The sequence below is a fragment of the Heteronotia binoei genome, chromosome 8 (genome assembly GCF_032191835.1).
Source record: "Heteronotia binoei isolate CCM8104 ecotype False Entrance Well chromosome 8, APGP_CSIRO_Hbin_v1, whole genome shotgun sequence".
Taxonomy (NCBI): Eukaryota; Metazoa; Chordata; class Lepidosauria; order Squamata; family Gekkonidae; genus Heteronotia; species Heteronotia binoei.
In genome coordinates this window covers 64,525,795-64,546,873 of record NC_083230.1, presented here as the reverse complement: position 1 = coordinate 64,546,873, position 21,079 = coordinate 64,525,795, and positions in this window count along the sequence as shown.

Genomic DNA, 21,079 nt, shown 5'->3' with positions numbered 1-21,079 from the left:
GTGGGGGGAGGGAGGGGGGGAAGTTCTGGGAATTAACGTTGCTGATTCAAACCAGGGGACTGCCAGGAACTACTTTCCTGGAAATTGGCAATGACAATAATATTTGCAAATCCTCCACATAGAAAAAAAAATTTTTTCCTGTTCTGAATAGTGGGATAACGTCCCCACCCCCCCGATCCTGAGTTGATCAAAGAAGAAGAAGAATTGCAGATTTATATTTTGCCCTTCTCTCTGAATCAGAGACTCAGAGCGGCTTACAATCTTCTATATCTTCTCCCCCCACAACAGACACCTGTGAGGTGAGTGGGGCTGAGAGGGCTCTCACAGCAGCTGCCCTTTCAAGGACAACCTCTGCCAGAGCTATGGCTAGTAATAATATAATAATAATAAAATTTTATTTATATCCCGCCCTCCCCGCCTAGGCAGGCTCAGGGCGGCTAACCCAAGGCCATTCCAGCAGGTGCAAGTGGAGGAGTGGGGAATCAAACCTTACAATCTCCTATATCTTCTCCCCCCACAACAGACACCTCTGAGGTGAATGGGGCTGACAGGGCTCTCACAGCAGTTGCCCTTTCAAGGACAACCTCTGCCAGAGCTATGGCTAACCCAAGGCCATTCCAGCAGGTGCAAGTGGAGGAGTGGGGAATCAAACCTGCTTCTCCCAGATAAGAGTCCACACACTTAACCACAACACCAAACTGAGTGTCACCTCAGATTCCCAGATGATCATGTCTGCTGGGGCTTTTTTTAAAAAAAAATGGGAGGGGCAGATGGCAGGCACTAAACATTCCAAGGGGCAGTATCGTGTATGAGCTGTCCAAATAGGAAAAACCCAAACGTATGTCGCTTCTGTGAAAAAAAGCCAGACTTTCTGCGCTATCAAATTAGCACGGCATTGATATGGGGCAAGCCGGGATGACCCTGGATGATGTTTGATTACCAGATGTGAATGTCTGGACAAACATATGTAATCCGTCAGCGAGACGAAGTTGTGTCGCCACTAATGGTACGTCTGAACGCACCCATAGTGGCATGAATTGCAGATTCCTTAATGGAAGTAGGCCACTAAAGAATAAGGATAATTCTGTATTTCTTACTCCTGCTCTGTTCAACCATACAATCCCTGTTTCAATTTCACTTCTCTCTTGTGCAACTCAAACTTGTCCTTTATTTTTCACCATTTTCTGCTTATTCACACCATACTATGAAAAGGTATCTATTTTCAAACATTATTTGTGAGTCAATACACCAGCAATATATATTATTTATATATTAGATATATTGTATATAAATGACATACATTGAATGTGTAAATATTGCATAAATTCTGTATTTTTTTAAAAAAAATACATAAAGCAAACAAAATGTGGAAAGCAAACTTTGAAAAGCAGAAGACTGAAACCATTAACTGGACTATAAACAGAGAGAAAGAAACAAAATAGGGACCTTTTGCTTATGCCTAGTGAGAAGGTAATGTCTTCATTTCAAATAGAATGTTAAATACATTGGCTAACTACCTTTGTATTCTGTCACCAAGGATTCACAACACATCACTTTTTTACCTCTGCCTTTCTCTCCCCAGAAAGCTCTTTCTGTGCTTGACTGAGCAGCACAAACTCCATTTCCCTCAAATGCCTGGCATCTGCAGTCGCTTCACATCATCATTCTGTTAAACGCTTTCACTTCTCATCATATGTGCTTTCTTATTGGGAAACCCTCCTTCCCATACTTCGATGCATCAGAGGAATGAAACCCACACATCTAGTTAAATAGAAATCTATGCTTTAAGCTTTTGAAATGAATACATATCAATGCTTGAGGACATTACCAACTTTAATTGTGCAAGTGGTATGTGACAGCCTGCTATTTCAGTGTTCCCAGATAGACATTTTTACACAAGAAATGACAAAATCCTGCTCAGCTCTACAGCACATTTCCCACTGCCCGAATATTTGACAATTTATAGCTTATTTGCATTCAAGAGATGTCTTTTCCCCGCTGAGGCAAAGCTAGGATATTAATTGGAGAAAGATAGTTGCTGCCTGTAGATATCTTCTCTAAGCTAGCGAGAAAATAAAAAGAAATATAGGTCAACATTTCTGGTGAAAATGCTGGAGAAAATAAAATAAATGTGGTGTAGGGATTTAGATATGGCCACCTGTAGCAAAGCTTTTGACATTTTAGTACATGTGAAGTCTGAAGTAAAATAGTGGATGTAAGCAGCTTATTTTTGTTTGTTTTTGAAAGACATTCTGAGGGTGAGGAAGGAAGTGGATTTAGGTATTCTGGACATGAGCTGCATGAGTTAACAAACAGAGCCTGACTTGAATTTGACTTGAGTAAAACACACATATAGACATGGGACAGCTTCTTACCAAATAGGTATCACATTAATGCCACTTAAAACTGCCTCCATGTCACAATTGCTGCCAGGCAAAACCAAGAAACCATTCTTTGTACCAGCTTGTGACACAAATTGGCCCCAGAATAGGGTTGCCAGATTCCTCTGTGTAGCTGGTGGGGGAAGGGCTTACTGGAATTAGCCTCTACCAGAGTTTTTGCCCAAAAACTAGAGCATTGCCCCAATGTCCCTGATGTGCCTACATCACTTCCAGGTCATACTGAAGTCACATTGCTGAAATCTTGGGTATTCCTTCCTTTTTTATGTAAGCCCTCCACTGGCCAGTTTATTGGCAATACAAAGGTAGAGCCTGGGAGTGGGAAACCCTCCACTCCTACCTGGGGAGGGGTCTGGCATCCCTACCCCAGCATGTGTTTTCACTCTTCCTCAAACAACAATAGGCAGAAGGAAATATGAGTTGTCATTCTTTAATGAGATACTCATTCTGCAAGTATTATTTTCCTCAAATGTAAGGTACTGAAGCCCAAATCTGCCTGATTTGATCACAGATCCTAATGTATCTTTGGGAGGTAGCTGTAGTTGATGAAGTTGATGAAGTTGATGAAGAAGGTACACTCTTACTCTCGTAGGCACAATTCTGGGTATAGATGCACTTTCATAAAGATCATTCATCTTCACATTGAATTTTTAACATGCTTTTCTTTCTTAATCCAGTAAAGTAACAAATGATAAATTGACCCTATTTTTTAGAAAATATATAACAAGATTTAAAAAAAAAACTGAATTATCACGGCCTCATATGTATCCATAGGTTGCCATGCCCTTTACAATTGGACACTATTTAATTGATTTTTATTTCCTTCAGCAAATGCTAAGCTTCTGCTTAAAACATTCGATAATACATGAAGATTTGTCAGTCATTTTTGCTTCACTCCAGCTCACAGCAGTCTCCTTCCTTCAGTTGCCAATGTCTGCCTTGAGCAATGCTCAGACATTTCAAATGTGAGGGAAACTCCATTTTACATTACTGTAGAAGCTGCTAATTAAATGTGTGAGATCAGCAAAATAAACTTGACTCAAGTAGTTCAGTTTAACTTGGAGTTGTACTGAGTCATCAGTGCCCCAGGGTGCCTAAAATATTTTTAGCTCCATAATATATCACTCTAGTCTTGTTCCATCTATACTGGTTATCACATTACTTCTGGGCCTAATTCCTAGTGCTGGTATTTACCTCTAAAGCCTTACACTGTTTGGAGCCAGCAAGGGCCATATACTATCGTATAAGCCTACCTACCACTACCCCATTTATACATAAGGTGCAGAGTTCATTTGCTTGACAGAGTTTATGTGCTTGGCAACCTAAGAAAGGGCTTTCTGAGTTGGCACCAAAACTATAGAATTACTTTCCCAAAACTGTAGAATTACTTCTGTCCTCTTTTATAATTGTCTTAAGCCAGCAAGTGAAGACTTTTCAGTTTTCTTTGGCACGCTCTCATTGATTTTAGCTGGCCCTCCTTCCTATTCATGTGCCTATGTGTGCATATTGTGTATGTATGTATTTAAGCTTGTTCTGTTTTTTTATTGTTCATTGCCTTGAGGACCCTAAGTTGGGTGGAAAGGAACTCAAAGTATTTGTTGCTGCTGCTAATACCAATATTAACAATAATGTATTAACAGAATGAGAGATGCTTTGCATTCATCATTTAGCAAACTAAAAAGTGAATGCAGCCCTATTACAATTATGCTATTAGTGTTACACTTTTTGAAACTATGGCCTCTCTGCTGATATCAGAGATCCTCTAAATATCGTGCATGAAAAATAAAACCTAGTCACTTGTAATTTTCCAGCATCTTATTCTGTTGCAGTGACTTGAGAGTACAAACATATAGATTGCTCCTTGTTGTAGAAGGTCATGGTATTAGGGAAAAGTAGGATACTGGAAGCCAACACCTGGCTATGCAGATGGTCTCATTGGCAAGGGGCTGGCTTTTTGGACTACTGTCTATGCTATCAGAATGAGGCCTTCTGGCAAGAGAAGGGGAATACTTGAAAAGGACTGAAAATAACTTATTTGCTGAGAAACTAAAGTCTTCCTGAAAAGACTTTAAACTAAATACTGTGGAGAGGAGAAGAAACGACCCAGATCAAGACAGTGAACCAAGTGCTAGGAAAAAAGAATAGGAAGCAGAATTGTGAGGGAAGAGACATGTAATTTCCAGGAAAATATGATGTGGAAACCATTAGTGTACAATGCCCAGGGCCTCCGATGTCAATATACTAAAGAACAGATAATGGGAAACCAACAGGATTAAGTCAAAGCCCGCCTGAATAATGGAAGGTAAGTGTGCTCCAATACTTTTCAGCATGACACTTTTCAGCATGAGTCTCAAGACTGAAATACCAGAATTGAAGGATAAACCTTGTTCAAAACAAATAGACCCAACAGAAAAGCAGTGTGAGTAGCATTATATGTTACAATGGCTGATTACAGACCGGCACTTTGGGTCGACTCAGAGATGCCTCTGAAGTGGACCCAAAAAACCCGTCCAGATGGCAGCATCTGTGCCCGCCCCTGTCCCGCACTTACCTCGTCCTCGAGGACACTCCAACCACCTCAAAAAGGCACCACTTGGAAAGTGGTCCCTTTTCGCTGGGGTGGCTACGAGGCGGCACCCAGCCGTTTGGAAGGCCAGAAGGCGCCTTATGAGCGCCCGGGGAGCCGCAAGCGGGACACGTGAGCGTTCCAGATGCTCCCTGGCTGCCCAAGGCCTGCTCTTTCTTTCAGCGCCATCCAGAAGCTCCAGGGCACTCTTTTTCCGGCCGGCTTTCTTCAGGCTGGCTGCAAGCTGCCCCAACCAGCCATCTGGTTTCAGCCAATATGTACTTTTTTTCAAAGAAATAAATGAATGAGAATGGAAGCCCTATTAAAAGCATCTGGGTAAGAAAAGGAAGAAAAGTGGTATCATTCCAGTATTTTACAGACCAAAAAAACAGTAGGGCAGGATGATGCTTCCCTTCAACAAATTACAAAACTCTTACAGAACCAAGCAAAAGTGGTAATGGGGGATTTAAACTATCCTGACTTCTGCTGGAGATCTTAAATTATTTTCTTGCCTTGTAAAAAATATCTTTTTCCCAGGAAGCAGAAGAAGGAATAAGAGGATCCAGAGGAGGATTGGTGATTATTGTCACTTTGAAAAGTGGTCTGAGGTGGGGGCCACCTGGCCCAGGGTATAGCTAGTCTTGCCTCACCAGGGATGGCCAATGCAAGAGGAGACCCACCTCACTCAGGGACACCTCATGAGAATCAAGGTTTGTCTCTGAGCATGGAGCCACCCACCAGACACAAAGCATGTGTCATGCTGCTTGAGACTTGCCTGCAGGGAATGAGATTTATCTCATTTCACCCAGGGCCACCCTATATGAGATGGGATTTGTACATGGCAGCTCCTGATGAGGCATGACTGATCTTGCATGTAGCAGCCTTGGCCCCTGTTAGAAAAAGAGGAGGGGGCTGAGGAGATTGAATTTGAACCCTGCCCTTCACTCAGAGCAGTTTACAATCTCCTTTCCCTTCCTCTCCCCACAACAGATACCCTATGAGGTAGGTGAGGCTGAGAGGGCTCTTTCGTGAACTGCTCTTGAGAATACAGCACTGAGAGAATTGTGACTTACCCAAGGTCACTCACCTGTTAAAATGTTCCTGTGCTTTAGACCTCCAGAAGCAAGTGACCACAGAGTAGGCAGGGTAGACAGGCACATACTAGGCCTCTCTCTATTGTCACACTCTCCCTTTGAAGTGCAAATGAACACTCCTAGGGAAAAGCTACTACCTTCCTTCCTTCCTTCCTTCCTTCCTTCCTTCCTTCCTTCCTTCCTTCCTTCCTTCCTTCCTTCCTTCCTTCCTTCCTTCCTTCCTTCCTTCCTTCCTTCCTTCCTTCCTTCCTTCCTTCCTTCCTTTCCTCTCTCTCTCCCACAAGAGATGAGGCTGCAGGATGCTCCTTTCTGCATCCAGCCCCATCTGCCAGGTAGTTAGCATAAGATCTTCCTGTCTTTTACCCCACACTTAGTTTTGGGTGACTTTAATGTTCATGCCGATGATGCATGCTCCTCTCAGGTGACAGACCTGGTGTCATCCATGGGGCTCTCAGCACTAGAACTCTCTCAATACTTAACAACTCCCACGCACCAGGCTCGCCACATGCTGGACTTGGTCTTTGTGGTGGGAGTGGCAGTGGACTGAATTACTGCTGATACGGTGCCATGGTTGGACCACTATGCCTTGAAGGCCCGTGTGAATGCTCCACTCAAACCCTGTTTGGGTGGCGAGCGTATTTTAGCTCGCTTGCGGAGCCAAATGGACCCCATGGGGCTTCAGATGGCTTTGCAAGATCCTTGGCCCCCTGGCGATTCTCTCGATGAACTGGTGGAGACCTGGCACAGCTGGCTTTCCACAGCCATCAAGGAGATCGCTCCCAGGTGCCCTCTCTGCCCCCTTTCAAAGCTGGTGCCATGGTATACCCTGGAGCTATGGCTGATGAAACAGGTTGAGACGGCTAGAGAAGCAATGGCGGTGTGTCTGCAACGAAGTGACAATAACATCCTATAGGTCATTTATGAGAACCTATGAGATGGCAGTCAAGACTGCTAAGAGAGCTTATTTTACAGCCATGATTGCACCTGCGAACTCACGCCCAGCACAATTGTTTAGAACAATTCGGTCACTAACTACCCTTCCACAGGGTAGGAAATTGGACACAGACTGTGAGGTTTTTGCAAGTTTTTTCGCAGATAAGGTCTTGTCACTCCGCCACAACCTCCCGGCCACTTTTGAGACAGTAAAGGAACTTGAGGCTCCGTCTAAATCTTCTAGTCAGCTTCTGGATTACTTCACTCCACTCAGCCTGGAGGAAGTTGACAGAACACTGTCTACTGCATGTCCGACTACTTGTAGTCTGAACCCATGTCCATCCTGGCTTATAAAGGCTAGCCAGGATGAGCTACGGGTTCCCTTGAGGGAAATTGTAAACTGGTCCCTATCTGAAAGGACCTTCCCTCAGCCTCTTAAAGAGGCAGTTGTCTGTCCCCTCCTAAAGAAACCATCTTTGGACAAATTATCGGCCCGTATCAAACTTGCCTTTTTTGGGCAAGATCATTGAGAGGGCGGCGCGGTGCAGTTACAGAGCTTTCTGAATGATGCTTCCGTACTGAACCCTTTTCAAGCTGGGTTCCGCCCCGGCCATGGAATGGAGACGGTTCTGGTCACTCTCATGGATTACCTCCAGAGGCATCTGGATAGAGGTGGCTTGGCGGTACTGATCCTTTTAGACCTGTTGGCCGCATTTGACATGGTCAACCATCAGTTACTGACCTGCCGCCTCGCCAACACTGGGATATTGGAGTTGGCCTTACAGTGGCTCTCCTCTTTCCTTTAGGGTTGGGGACAAAGGGTGGCGATAGGGGAGGAGTTGTCTTGATGGCACCCACTTGTGCGTGGTGTGCCACAAGGGGCAGTTCTATCCCCGATGTTCAACATCTACATGCGCCCCCTTGTTCAGATTGCCCAGAAGTTTGGGCTGGGATGTCATCAGTATGCAAATGACACCCAGCTTTATCTGCTGATGGGCGGCCAGTCCAACTTCTCTGTAGAAGATCTGACCATGGGGCTTCAAGCTGTGGCAGGGTGGCTCAGGCTGAGTTGACTGAAGTTGAATCCGCTGAAGATGGAGGTCCTGTACCTAAGTCATGGTGGTCATGGAGCTGAGGTCTTACTACTGACTTTTGATGGGGCACCACTTACACTGGTGCCAAGGTCAAAAGTTTAGGGATGCTCCTGGATCCCTCTTTAAATTTGGTGGCAGCCACTGCCAGATCAGCCTTCTATCATCTGCAGCTGATAAGGTTGTTGGTTCCCTACCTCGAGCGCAGCGACTTGGTGACAATGATCCACGCCACAGTCACCTCAAGATTGGATTACTGTAATGCCCTCTACATGGGGCTACCCTTGTCTCAAACCCGGAAACTTCAACTAGTGCAGAATGCAGCAGCCAGGTTGTTAATGGGCCTTCCTTTATGGGAACACATTCAACCTGTGCTGAAAGTGCTGCACTGGTTGCCTATTGCATATCAGGTGTGTTTCAAGGTGTTGGTTCTCCCTATATGGCCAGGGGCCTGCATACCTTAGGGACCACCTTTCCCCATATGTTCCCCAGAGAGCACTTGGGTCTGGATCACAAAATCTACTTACAATCCCTGGCCCTAAGGAGGCCAGGCTCATGACAACTAGAGCCAGAGCCTTCTCCACGCTGCATGCTGGTGGAATGAGTTGCCAGAAGAGATCAGGGCCCTGCTAGAGCTCATACAGTTCCACAGGGCCTGTAAGATGGCACTCTTCCACCAGACATTTTTAAACTAGACTGCTGGTTACTACAGTCCTAGGTAACATATGAACCATCCCTTGAAATCCTCTGTACAGCAGCTGTGGAGAAGATAATTTAAGATCGGTTTACAGAGAATCAGAAACTAAGATTATAGCGCCGAAATATTTTTATGTATTTTATGTTTTTATATTATTCTATGGTTTATGGTTTTAATGTATTACTGTATTTACTCATGCACATGCATGTCTATATGAGCCGCCCTGAGCCCACCTTGGCAAGGAGGGAGGGATACAAATGGAATAAAATAAATAAAAATAAAATAAATAAACTATCAGACATGTATTTCTAGAATAAAGTAGATATTACTTTGTTTCAACTTAAAATGGTGGCTCTGTGTACCTTTGTAACTTTGCAAGTGCATGTTTTGTTCTGATTCAATACAAGCACCTCTGTATTAAAGCCTTGTAAACTCTGCTAACTAAAGAAGGATCCTGAGTGGGGATTCAAACCCAGTTCTCCCAGATTATAGTCCATGCTCCTCACCACTACATTAAGCTGGTTGAGTTTGATCACTGCCATTATCCAATCCTACCTCCATTGAGGGTGTAGTGTGGCAGGGGGTATGGAAAGGGAGCATTTTCGTGAGTCATTTTGCCTAACAGTAAGAGCTATTCAACAGTGAATTGGACTGTTCAGGAGATTGTTGACTCTCCTTCACTAGAGATGTGTAAGCTGTGGCCACATGACCATCTGTCTGGGACCTTGTGTTTGTATATTCATAAATTAAGAGTGGAGTTGGACTGAATGATCTTCAGGGTTCCTTCTTGTTTTAATCTCTATGACTCTAGTCCTTTTGGCATATTATCGTTGTTGTTTCTATGTCAGATATAACATAGAAAGCACACACTAAAGGCCTTACCTCATTTAGAACAACATGCAAAAATAATATAGAAACAGTTAAAAATAAGAGAAACAATGGGGAGGACAGAATAAAAATTAATTTTCAATCTCAGTGGCAAAATGACAAATGATTTTAATGGAACTGGATGGTACTCAGTAGACTTTTTTGTAGCTGTTCTATCTGAACAGAATTGTTAATTCAAATTGTTTCTAGCACCTTCATATCCACTAACCCCCACATCTCACTTAATAATTTACAAATTGCAATCTGAACTAACTCCATCTGTCCACCTTCATTTATGTCTGGCTTGTGATTGCCACTGACTTCTTCTTCTAGCCTCTCATCTCTTCACTTGAAAGAATTTTTCTCTGCTCTGTGGCTGCTCTTCCTGTTCCGCTTTCCAGGAACAAAAAGTCCTATTTACAAAAAACATCACTTTATACATCCCAAAGTTTTGTGATAATTATTTAACTACAAAGGGTTAGGCTGTTATCTGGAGTAATGTTTACTCCAATTCACAAGGTTCTTTTAAAAAGAACTGAAAAACCACCTTGGGACCATATATGTATTATGAGCATGTAGTATTTTTGTGGATCTCAGTCTCAGTATAATAAAATATCCATTTATAATTGTCCGCTTTGCCATATGACCACACAGATGTTGGTGGAATCTAGAAATTAGTAAAATATATTTATTCTTAGCTAAAACCATTCACTTTTTGTTTGTTTTTCTGCTGTTGGTAGTCTTTCTATATACTAATTTCTTTCTTAATTGGAACGTTATGAAAGACAAGGCAGAAGGAGGTATTTGATTGAACTGTAATGTTCTTTCGATACACTTTGCATACCTGAGTTGTTGAACTGAGAAATATTTAGCCCCCATCAAGTTTCTTCTAAAAGTATAATGGCACATCTGATCAGTGTTGTAATAGTTGTGCTGAGCATGCAAATTGTATTATCTTGAAAGTCATATGAAATGGCTGGTACATAATGGAAAGACACTGACCGTTTTTGCACACAGCTTACCACATGGTCACTTTCCTGTTCTCTCCGCAGTGTCTGTCGGATTTCCCATTATCTGCACCGGAGTTACAGGAAGTACTGTGGCTTTTGCGTAGCAAACGTAAACTGGGTTTTAGCGGTTTACATTTGCTACGCAAAAGCCGCAGCACTTCCTGTGACTTTGGTGCAGATCGTGGGAAATCCAATGGATGCTGCAGAAAGAACAAGAAAAATGACCCCGTGGTAAGTTGTGTGCAAAAACGGTAATTGTTAGCCAAATTGCTTGGGTCTCCTCTTTTTGATAGGGGAATTAGCAAGAGGTAGACCATAGGTAGAGCTTTTTTGAAGCAGGTATAATGTACCAAGCTGAGAGACGAGCGTAGGGCAACATGCTTTATTCAGGGTACATTACAAGATGGAGAGAGAGAGCACGCGGGCCGGGCCCCGCTTATATACATCGCCCGGAACATCCTTCAGGCTGGCCAGTCCAATCCTGGCCAGCCTATTTCCCGCCACTGGTGGCGATAGGCGGGTGATCAGCGCTCTGCGCGGAGGCATCTGGGTGTCCCCAGTCGCCTCCGCTGCTGGCGCGGACTAACGCTGTTTCTATGTTGCGTTATAACGAAATGGTTTTGTTATAACAAAATGGTTGTGTTCTGCGAACGCGATATGCTACAGCAGGGATCCTTCCACCAATAATATGAAGGTCCAGTATCAAAAGGAAGACTCCAGAGTTAAAATAGTTTTTACAGTGTTTCCCTATAAAAATACAATCACATATAAAACACAATCACATATAAAACAATCAGAATACACACAAAATCAAGAGGCTAAAAAAATAGAGGTGAAAGATAGGGACTTTTAAGGTTTATTATAACGGTAATTACCTAATCCAGATGTGGTCCAGGGATCCATGAAGCAGAGAATGTGAATATGCAAGTGACCCAAACAGTGTTTGGGAATGCAAGTCTCTGGCAAGACCAGACACACTGAGCATGTCCAGAGTGTCTCCTTAAATAGGCAAAAACATAACCTCAAGGTATGGCTGGGTGTGTAAAGTGGTTTAAACAATAACTCGGTGGTTTCTGGAGATCTTGACAAAAGCAAGGTCTGAGTTCTCCCAGGTGTAAGACAAAAAGTGTAATGTTCGCTTTGCTCAGAGAATGGAGCCAGGAGATGGGCTTTCCATGGTTAAATGAATAGATTTCCAGTTAAAGACAAAAGGACAAGAATGACCCTTAATGTTTGCCAGGAAGGGCCGTGATGGGCTTAATGCCTGACATCAATTTGATTTTGATACTCTGAGGAAGAATCAAGAGAAACAAAGGATTTGGGCAACATGCCCAAAGGTAAACAAAAGATGGTGAGTTGGAACAGGAAGGTAGGAAGATTGGTCATTAGTTGCTAACCAGTGATTAAGACATAGGAGATACTTTACTTGAGAACCCAATTGTCTTTACACATTCCATTGCTGGGGGGGAGGGGGCAGGATGCAGGAGTTTGCCTGGAGGATGCCTGTATTCAGTCAGAACAACCCCAGACATGTCTCTGGCCCAGGTAGAGAGTGTTTTCCCACTTGGCCTGTTTTCTGACAAGCAGCTTCCATTTCAGGGGTGGGTGCTTCCCATATGGCAGGCAACTCCTTAGTCAGGAAATAACTGGAAGCAAATCTGGTGCTTTGTCATTGGAACTATTTCAAGATGATGTTTTTTATGGGTATATGTGCTGTTGTAACAATATCTAAGCAGACTAAATCGACATGTTCATCCTAGTGTTTTTGAGGATCAATAATAGATGTATCTCAGAGGCATTATGTTCATTTATTTATTGAGTATATTTGTGTCATGTTTTTCTTCCCAGTGGGGACTCAGAGCAGCTTATAATACAATTTAAACAAATGTAGATAAAATGCAGTATAAAAATAAATCTAAAAATTGCTTCTTGGCCTTTTGGCTAAAATCAAGTGTAAAATAAACAAAATTACAAGGAAAAAGTGGATTTCTATGTTCTGGGTTAATCCACCAAGATCAAGGCTATGGTTGCAAGCCACAGACCAAACTAAAATCCAAAAGCATTTAGTTTCACACCTCCAACTATGTCCAGTCTTTAAATATCTGCAGTAGGAGACTTTACCAAGTGATCCCACAAAACAAAGCTATTGACGCTCAAAGGGAGGATGATCATATCTCAAATAAGAATTATGTCTAAAAATTGTGAGGCGGGTCATTCAGCTCAGCAAATTACTTGCTGTTTTTGTCAAAGTAGGAACTGTCTATTTGCGGAGGAAGTCAACAAGAGACAACTAATACAGCTGTATTTTGAATACTCATATTTCTCAAATTAAATAAGAGATTGAGAAAAAATGTAAATATCTCAAAGTGGATGTTATAAATGAGAGAGTGAAAAGAAATTAAGAGTGGGGAATTTTAATTAGGCAAAGTACATACCAGCAATTGGGTGCACCTGGAAAGCTACAGAAGCTTGATCATCATGAAGTTTTTGTTATGCATCCAGCTATTTAATAACATGCTGATCATGATAGGAATGTACTCTGCTCTCGGCTTTTCTATTTGTAATATCAGGGGTGCATTTTTTTGCCCCTTCATCACTTATCAGTGTTGCTTTGTTCATCCTCCCTCTGTGCTTATTAACATCTCCACGAAATATAATAAAGGTGATTGTCTAGAACAGCATGCTTCTCTTTCACATCACCAAAACGACAACTATCCAGCTCTCTAATCACAGTGCACTAAGCATCATTTTTGTAAGTAGAAAAATAGTGGGATCCAGCTTTTCGGAGTGCAGTGAATTTATTAAAATGCTATCCCTAGAAACTATAATTATGTTATTTCAAAAGATTTTTTTGTGCTAAGGATTAATTGCCTTCTAAAGCAGACATCTCTGCTCATGCTAATAATTCTGTTTGTTGCATGTGTGTGGTCAGTTGTTATGCTAAATAACAGGTTGTTGATGCTATCAGACAAGAAACAGATTATTGCATGATAGTTTGGGAATGAAAATATTTCTGTAGCCCTGTGTTCTAGCTTAATGTACTTAAAAGCCTGCACGTGTGCCATTTTTTATTCATTCTGCTATTAAATCTCTTGATAATGTGCATTCTTGAACGAATTTCTTTCACACTAAGGATTCATCCCAGTCCAAAGAAATCAATAGGAATGTTACTGAAGTCTCCAAAACCAACTCATTTTTAAAAGTGCTTTCTCTCATGACTTTTTGCATTAAATATGAATCTTTCTAGCTCAGTATTGAATGGCACATTCATTGAACCAGTGGCCTTCCTGAGACAGATATAGAGTGATTTCAGATTTCTCATCCCTGATTTGATCTGAAATTTCCTATTGTAATTTCGCTTCTTCCTTGTGTAAACTGAAATAATGACACTTTAGTTTTGCATCATGTTTGTTTCTTCATATATTTTTTCTCATAAAAACCAATACATTTTCTTTTTTGTTTGTGTATTAATCAGCATATTTTACAGAATGTTCATATAAGTGTGTGTGTGTGTGTGTGTGTGTTATCTACACCTATGGATAGGGTTGCCAAGTCATCTTCAAGTTCCGGCAGGGGACTTTGTGTGCTTGTGATGAAATGACATCACCCAGAAGTGACGTCATCAAAATGGTGGCGCACATGTGGGTTGCTCTAGGTATTTTTGTGAAAACTCTATGGTTTTCCCAGACGTTCTAGCCATTTGGGAGGTTGAAACTCTATGGTACCTATTGTACCATTGGTGCAGGGGGAGGTTCCCCCCGAAAAAAAAATCCTCCGCCTGGACCAGAGGCTTTACAGCCCTACCTATGGAGCCTATAGGCTTTAGCCAGATTACCATGTCATAGCATTACTTGAATGGCTGGTGGAAATTGGGAAAGGATAAGGAATACTCTCTGTCTCCCCATAGCTGCTCAATCCTTATAAACCAAACTGGTCCTTTCTTTTTATTGTATTTTGTAATCTCTATAGCACTTTATTTGCCAGAATGCTTATTTGGGACATAAGGCTGCTTCATGTGGAGGTTTTGGCTTCCATGTTGGAGTGCTTTGGGGAAGCTTCCACACTACATTATACTGTTGTTCACCATCCTCTTTTCACGTTTCCCCTTGTTGCAAAGGAGCTTCCCCACCAGGGTGCATCTATATTCATTATCTCAAAAGATTATCTGATTTGGCTACCAGAGGCCTGAATAAAATAATCTAGTTTAATATCAAAGTAGAAGGCCCTGAACTAGCAGGAATTTCTCTTGGATGGTCTCACATGAAAGTTGCCTACCTGCTGGAATGCTCCAAAGAAGACGTTGATTAAAAAGGTTTTTGTCACCAATAGGTAAGAGTAATTGACTTAAATTTGTTGTACAGTAAGCTGAAGTCATGGAAGTTCCCTCCAGACAATACAGCCTACACTAATTATTCAATCTGAAGCTCAGGGAATGTCATCAAACCACAGTGCAGGCTTTGTGGAACCAGCCAAAGCCAGTACACCACTCTAATAACTCACCCTGCCTGAGTTGCCCTGCTGTACCCTGTTTTGTGACCTAGCATGCCTGTTTTAGGACATCCCCCTAGATCTGCAGCTTGCCAGAGCTCATTCTTCCAAACCCATAAACAGGACACCCTATGCCCTCCAGTCTTTGGTTGATTCTGCACCATAACATTACCTTTTGCAGTTGGGCTAATTTTCTAGACCATCACCCTCTTTCCAGAATCATTGAATTCTATATGTTGTTCCTGGATCTTTATCCCACACTTGGACCCCCAACTTTGGTTTCAGTATTGGATTTTCCTTTCACCCGAGGAATTCCCAGCACTTGTTGAGATTTCCTTCCTCCTGCTATAGAAGTTCAATGGGTGCTTCTATTCAGGATCAGGCAATATATTTTTCTATTCCCTCTTTATTTTCCTTTTGGGTTCTCATTTACACCCCAATCTGAATTAGGCAACTATAAAGGGCAGCATTACTTGGATTGTGTTACTGTAGTGCAAAGTCATTTATATTTCAACTTCTGCTTGCATTTCATTTTTTTATAGCTATGTAGTTTGTTGTATGTGTGAAGTGCCATCAAGTAACAGCCAACTTATGGCAGCCACAGCAAGGAGATTTCAAAGCAAGCGAGAAGCAGTTTGCTATTGCCTTCATCTGCAGAATCTTCCTTAGTAGTCTCCTATCCAAGTACCAGGCTTGCTTAGCTTGCAATATCTTACAAGATTGGGCTATATCATGCTGCCTTTCCTCCCATATGCATCTTGATGGGGGAATAAAAGTGCTTCATGTAAGACTCTTGCTGCCTTGTTTCCCCTTAACTGGAGTGCTGTATCAGAAGTAAGGTGTATACTAGCCTGTTTGGTCCCAACTAATTGCCCCAGTAATATGGTCTGACCCTATATACATAATGTTTTGCACATTATAAGCCTGACTCATGTACTTATTTGAGTAACTTGCTGTCTTCAATACCTTTCTTCCCAATTCTACTTTACTGCAAGTTTTTTTTTTAAACTTTAAAAAGTGTGTTATTGTGCTATTTGGAAAGGATGGTGCATGCTTTCCTGCCTTTCAATGGACTTGTGCACATCACTGCCATCTTTCCAGCCTTATCCCCATGCACACCATGCTTCTGTTGTTGCTTTCCCTGCCACCACAGGGCTCACGACAGGATTTCTAAGTGACTGCTGTGGCACAAGGACTTTATCATTATTATTTTTATTTTATTTATTTAGAACATTTCTCTGTCTCCTATTCAATGTCCTGCTCAAGACAGCTTACAACTAAAAAACATAAGCCATTAATACAGAAGCCTTTAGACATAGGCAGCATTAAAAACTAAAACAGAAACAGACCATTAAAAAGCTGATAAGACAAAACCTATGTTTAAAAGCCTGGGTAAAATATTATCATTATTAATTCTTATTATTATTTTATTTATATTCTGCCCATTCCCCCATGGGGGCTCAGGGCGGAGTACATCAATGAATCACAATAAAATCACAATAAAATCAGTTACAAATAGTGTGTTAGTAGTACTGCAAGATGGTCCAATGGAGTGATGTAGTGGTGTGGTAGCACAGTGTGATATCGCAGGAGAGGCCAACAGATCTAAGAAGTAAATACACAAGAATATGTATTTTAGCCTGATGACTTAAAAAAAGAGGAGGACAGAAGAATAAGAGATTGGATTTATATCCCACTTCACTCAGAGTCTCATAGCGGTTTACAATCTCCTTTCCCTTCCCCTCCCCACAACAGATACCCTGAGGTAGGGGGGCTGAGATAGCTCTAGAGCTGCTCTTGAGAGAACAACTCTGAGAGAACTTGTGACTTACTGATGCATCAGCAGATGCATGTGAAAGAGTGGGGGGTCAAACCCAGTTCTCCCAGATTAAAGTCTGCACTCCTAGCCACTACACCAAAAAATGAAAACAGGAGGCACCAGATGATTTTAAAGATGGAGGACATTCCAAAGGCATTGTCCATAGAAAATGTTGAGTACCTACTAGCCACACACCTCAATTTGATGGCAGAGGCACAAAAAAATAGGACTTGAGAAGTAGATCTTAATGGGCGGGCTGCATGGTATGAGAAAAGATGGTCCTTCAAGTATCTTGGCCTCAAGCCCTTTAGGGCCTCAAAGGTAAGAACAAACACTCTGAATTATGCCTGGAAACAGATGGGTAACTAGTGCAGGTCTTTCAACACAGGAGTGATATGAACCCTGTAACTGTGTAACCAACCTCTGCCACATTTTGGACCAATGGAAGTTTCCAAACTATTTTCAGAAGCAATAGATAAAATAATCTATAATAGATATAACAATTTATTGCCACTTATCTATTTCCATTTCAAATTTTAATTTCTCTACATTAAAAGTTTTTAGGTTTATATTAATGTTTCAAATCAGTTCCCAAGCCCTTGCTGTGATGGAGATACAAGAGGAATCATGCAAATTTCTGCTATTTGCAATGTCTTTTTGCAACGCGGCATGGACACAACAGTCCTTAGATAATAATTGCTTATATTTTGCATCCCAAACCAGAGAGAAATTCCACTTGCCTATCATATATTCTATAGTGATGGTGGGCCTGATGACTGGCCAGGAGGAAGGGTCTCTCTTCCTCCTTATTGCCCCAATGCTTCTCCTGTTCCATCAAATGATGTGCCCTATAGGCTTGCCAGTCCCCAAGTCCAGGAAGGGATCCCCTGTTTCTGCAAGCTTTTCTCCACTGCCAGCCAGGTGGCCAGCAGGGAAGCACCACTCCAAGAGCCATGCTGTGCCTTTAGATCTCAGGCAGATTCAGAAGCTTGCAACTACTTCTGTTTTGGAAGGTGTATGTGTGCCTTTAGATCTCAGCAAGACTAAAGCTGCTGGGGGCGGGGGGAGGGGCAAGCACAAAGAGCCATGTGTGTGTGTGTGAGAGGGAGAGAGCCCAATCACTCTGTTTGTTTTGCATTCCTTTCAGAAGCTGTTTGAATAGTAAAAGGAATAGTGAAGAGTTAACTTGAACCTGAGTATGGGATAGAGGAAAACTCCATCCCCTCGACCTTTCTCTCTGTAAATTGGTTGAAATACAGCAGATTGATACATTCAGCAACTCTGGTGAGTAAAGCTATCTTTACCATTGCCCCGGGGAGATCACAAAAGGGTGGGCATGCAAACTGTTTATTTTGGCTGCTTTGTGAGTGTGAGTGTGTGAGTTCGCTTTCATTTTAGTGGAAGTGCAGTTGCTGTGGAACCATTTGAATGCAAAAAAAGAGGAGGAAATTAAGACTGTATTCAGGGGAATTGCACTGCTGTATTTTTATTTATTTTTAGGGAATGGGAAAGTCCCCCAGCTCTACCCTCAAAGTCTCCAGATACTTCCTGAGTTGGACCTGGCAACACTAGTGCCCTATGTAGTAGTTATCAGGATGGCAGTAGGGTAGAAGTCACTGCACCATGTGAGATAGCCAGTTAGCCAGCATCAGATAGTGCTTGATTCCTGTAGACACTTAAGGGTGCTTTAGATTTGTGACTAACTTTAAGGACATTATAAAAAACCTGTTGGTTACAAATCCTCATTACTATTTTCCTTGATCCTCACCCCGGCCCCTCCCCGCACTACCTGTTTGATTATAAGAGGATGACCAGGCCCCATATAAACATTTGCTGTTTTTTACATGTTAATGTAATATTGAGCAGCAAACGTAGTTTTCTTTTTGTGACCCAAACAAATTTTTTATTATATCTTTATACAACTTTGCAAAGCAATTGATATTCACTGTGACTGGGAAAATTTGAGCACTAGGCTCATTTAGGATTGAATTTATCTGATCTTTCCTTCAGATTGCTTAATTTTTAAGACATTGGAAACTGATAGATCCTGTTGACTTTTTGGTATTTTGACTTCTGTTTGAGAGCCATGATTTATGCTGTTGCTGTACTATTATATTTTAATACTGAGTTCTAAAGTTTTCATTTGCAAGTAGTTGGTTTTTTGCATACAAAAATACTAATTCCATGTTTAAAACTAAATCACATCAAGGAAATTAAAAACAAAAATCCTCCAAAACATCAGTCACGTAGCCAAAATAAAATTGTGTTATCCATAGCAGACGTTGCATACCTTTAACTGAAAAATGACAAGCTCTTCTCCTTCCTTATTTTATCAGTAGTTCAATGGTGAGTAATCAATTAGATTCAGAGCCAAATCAATAAAAATAATGGATTGTAATGACCCTCTAGTATGGGAAAATCATTTTTTGGGTACAGTATACTGTAAATGATCTCCATTATTATTGTTTGTTTATATATTTGCTTTCAATACTCAGTTTTTCCCCCCAAACTGAAAAGACTGAAGTACCTTTACTTTTTCTCCTGGGTGTTTCCATTTCTTGGATGGTTTGGTCACTCTTTTCTATATCTTATTAGCTTTACAAGACCTTTGTGTAATGGGGTGACTACAATTGTACACAGTATTCTAAGCATTACATTTTCAGTATTCAGCAATGTATTTAGCTTTTCACAATGAGGTTATTATAATTTCATTTTCTTCATATCCTTCATGATGCCTATGTAATTATTGAAAAGTTTCAGACAGTTTGCCCCTACAACTTTCAATTAGGATTATTTTGTTCCCTATATAAATCACTTTATTTATATTAGCATTATTTTCCATTGCCTCGGTCAACCATCACATTATTTTAAAAGCTAAATACAGTCTGTTTCACTGCCCATCATCTGTAATACTTTGATGCAGTTCACAAACTGGGCTGTTCACGTCTTCTCTGGATCATTTGTAAGTAAATAAAATCACACTAGTGCTGATACAGATTCTTGTAGAAGGACACTGCTCAAAATTTGACAAACTGCCTGTTTACCCTGTTCCTTGACCAGGTTCCAATCCATAACTTCTCTTATTTGGAATTATTACAATTACACAGGAATTTTTAGTGAGGGATTTGTTCTAAGCTTTTTCGATGTCTACATATAAAACCAGCTGGATCACTCCTATCCCCATGTTTATTGATGCTCCAAAAAATTGGTGATGCAGGCATTTCATTTGCTGAAACTATGCAGAACATTCAGACACTGGAGTATTTCAGTTTGAATGTAACTTAAATCAGAGTTGAAAGGGTCATCAAGCATTTTATATACTTGTGGGGAGAGAGAATGTGAATGATAATTGTGGCTGCAGGGATCTAATTGTGGTTGCAGGGGGATTGTGTAGGACTAGGAGTAAGACCCAATTTGAAGAAAAATACAACAGGCTCTAGAAGGAGGCTCTGAGTGAGTTCGCCCCACATCCTTGCTGTCTTCCCACCCATCCAAGTGAAGGCATTCATTCCTCCCCACTTCAAGGAGAGCTGATCTCTGCCATCTGGAGAGCAGTTGTAATTCTGAGTGATCTCCAGCCCTCACCTGGAGATTGTGCAAAACAGAGAATCATGGCAGAGAGTGACTGGAGAAAACGCAAAGAGGTTCCGTGATGACCAACCTCACAAAGAGAAAACTTATACAAAGTTAGAAATATTTATAAATTATCAAAGATTTCAGGTTTTCACAGCTGGTAACATCATTAGGGTTTGTAGAATCTTTCGGGCTCAAGTGCCGTGTTCTACTGGAGAAAGTTTCTCTTCCAGACGTTTCGTTCTCAGCTGCGGAGAACATCCTCAGTGGCGTTGCAGCCGGAGCAGGCGCTCTGACCTCCAAGAAGGTCAGAGTGCCTGCTCCGGCTGCAACGCCACTGAAGATGTTCTCCGCAGCTGAGAATGAAACGTTTGGAAGAGAAACTTTCTCCAGTAGAACACGGCAATTGAGCCCGAAAGATTCTACAAACCCTAATTTATAAATTAATTACACTCTCATACAAAACATTTCAAATATCATACCCTGACATACAAAACATTATTATTATTATTATTATTATTATTATTATTATTATTATTATT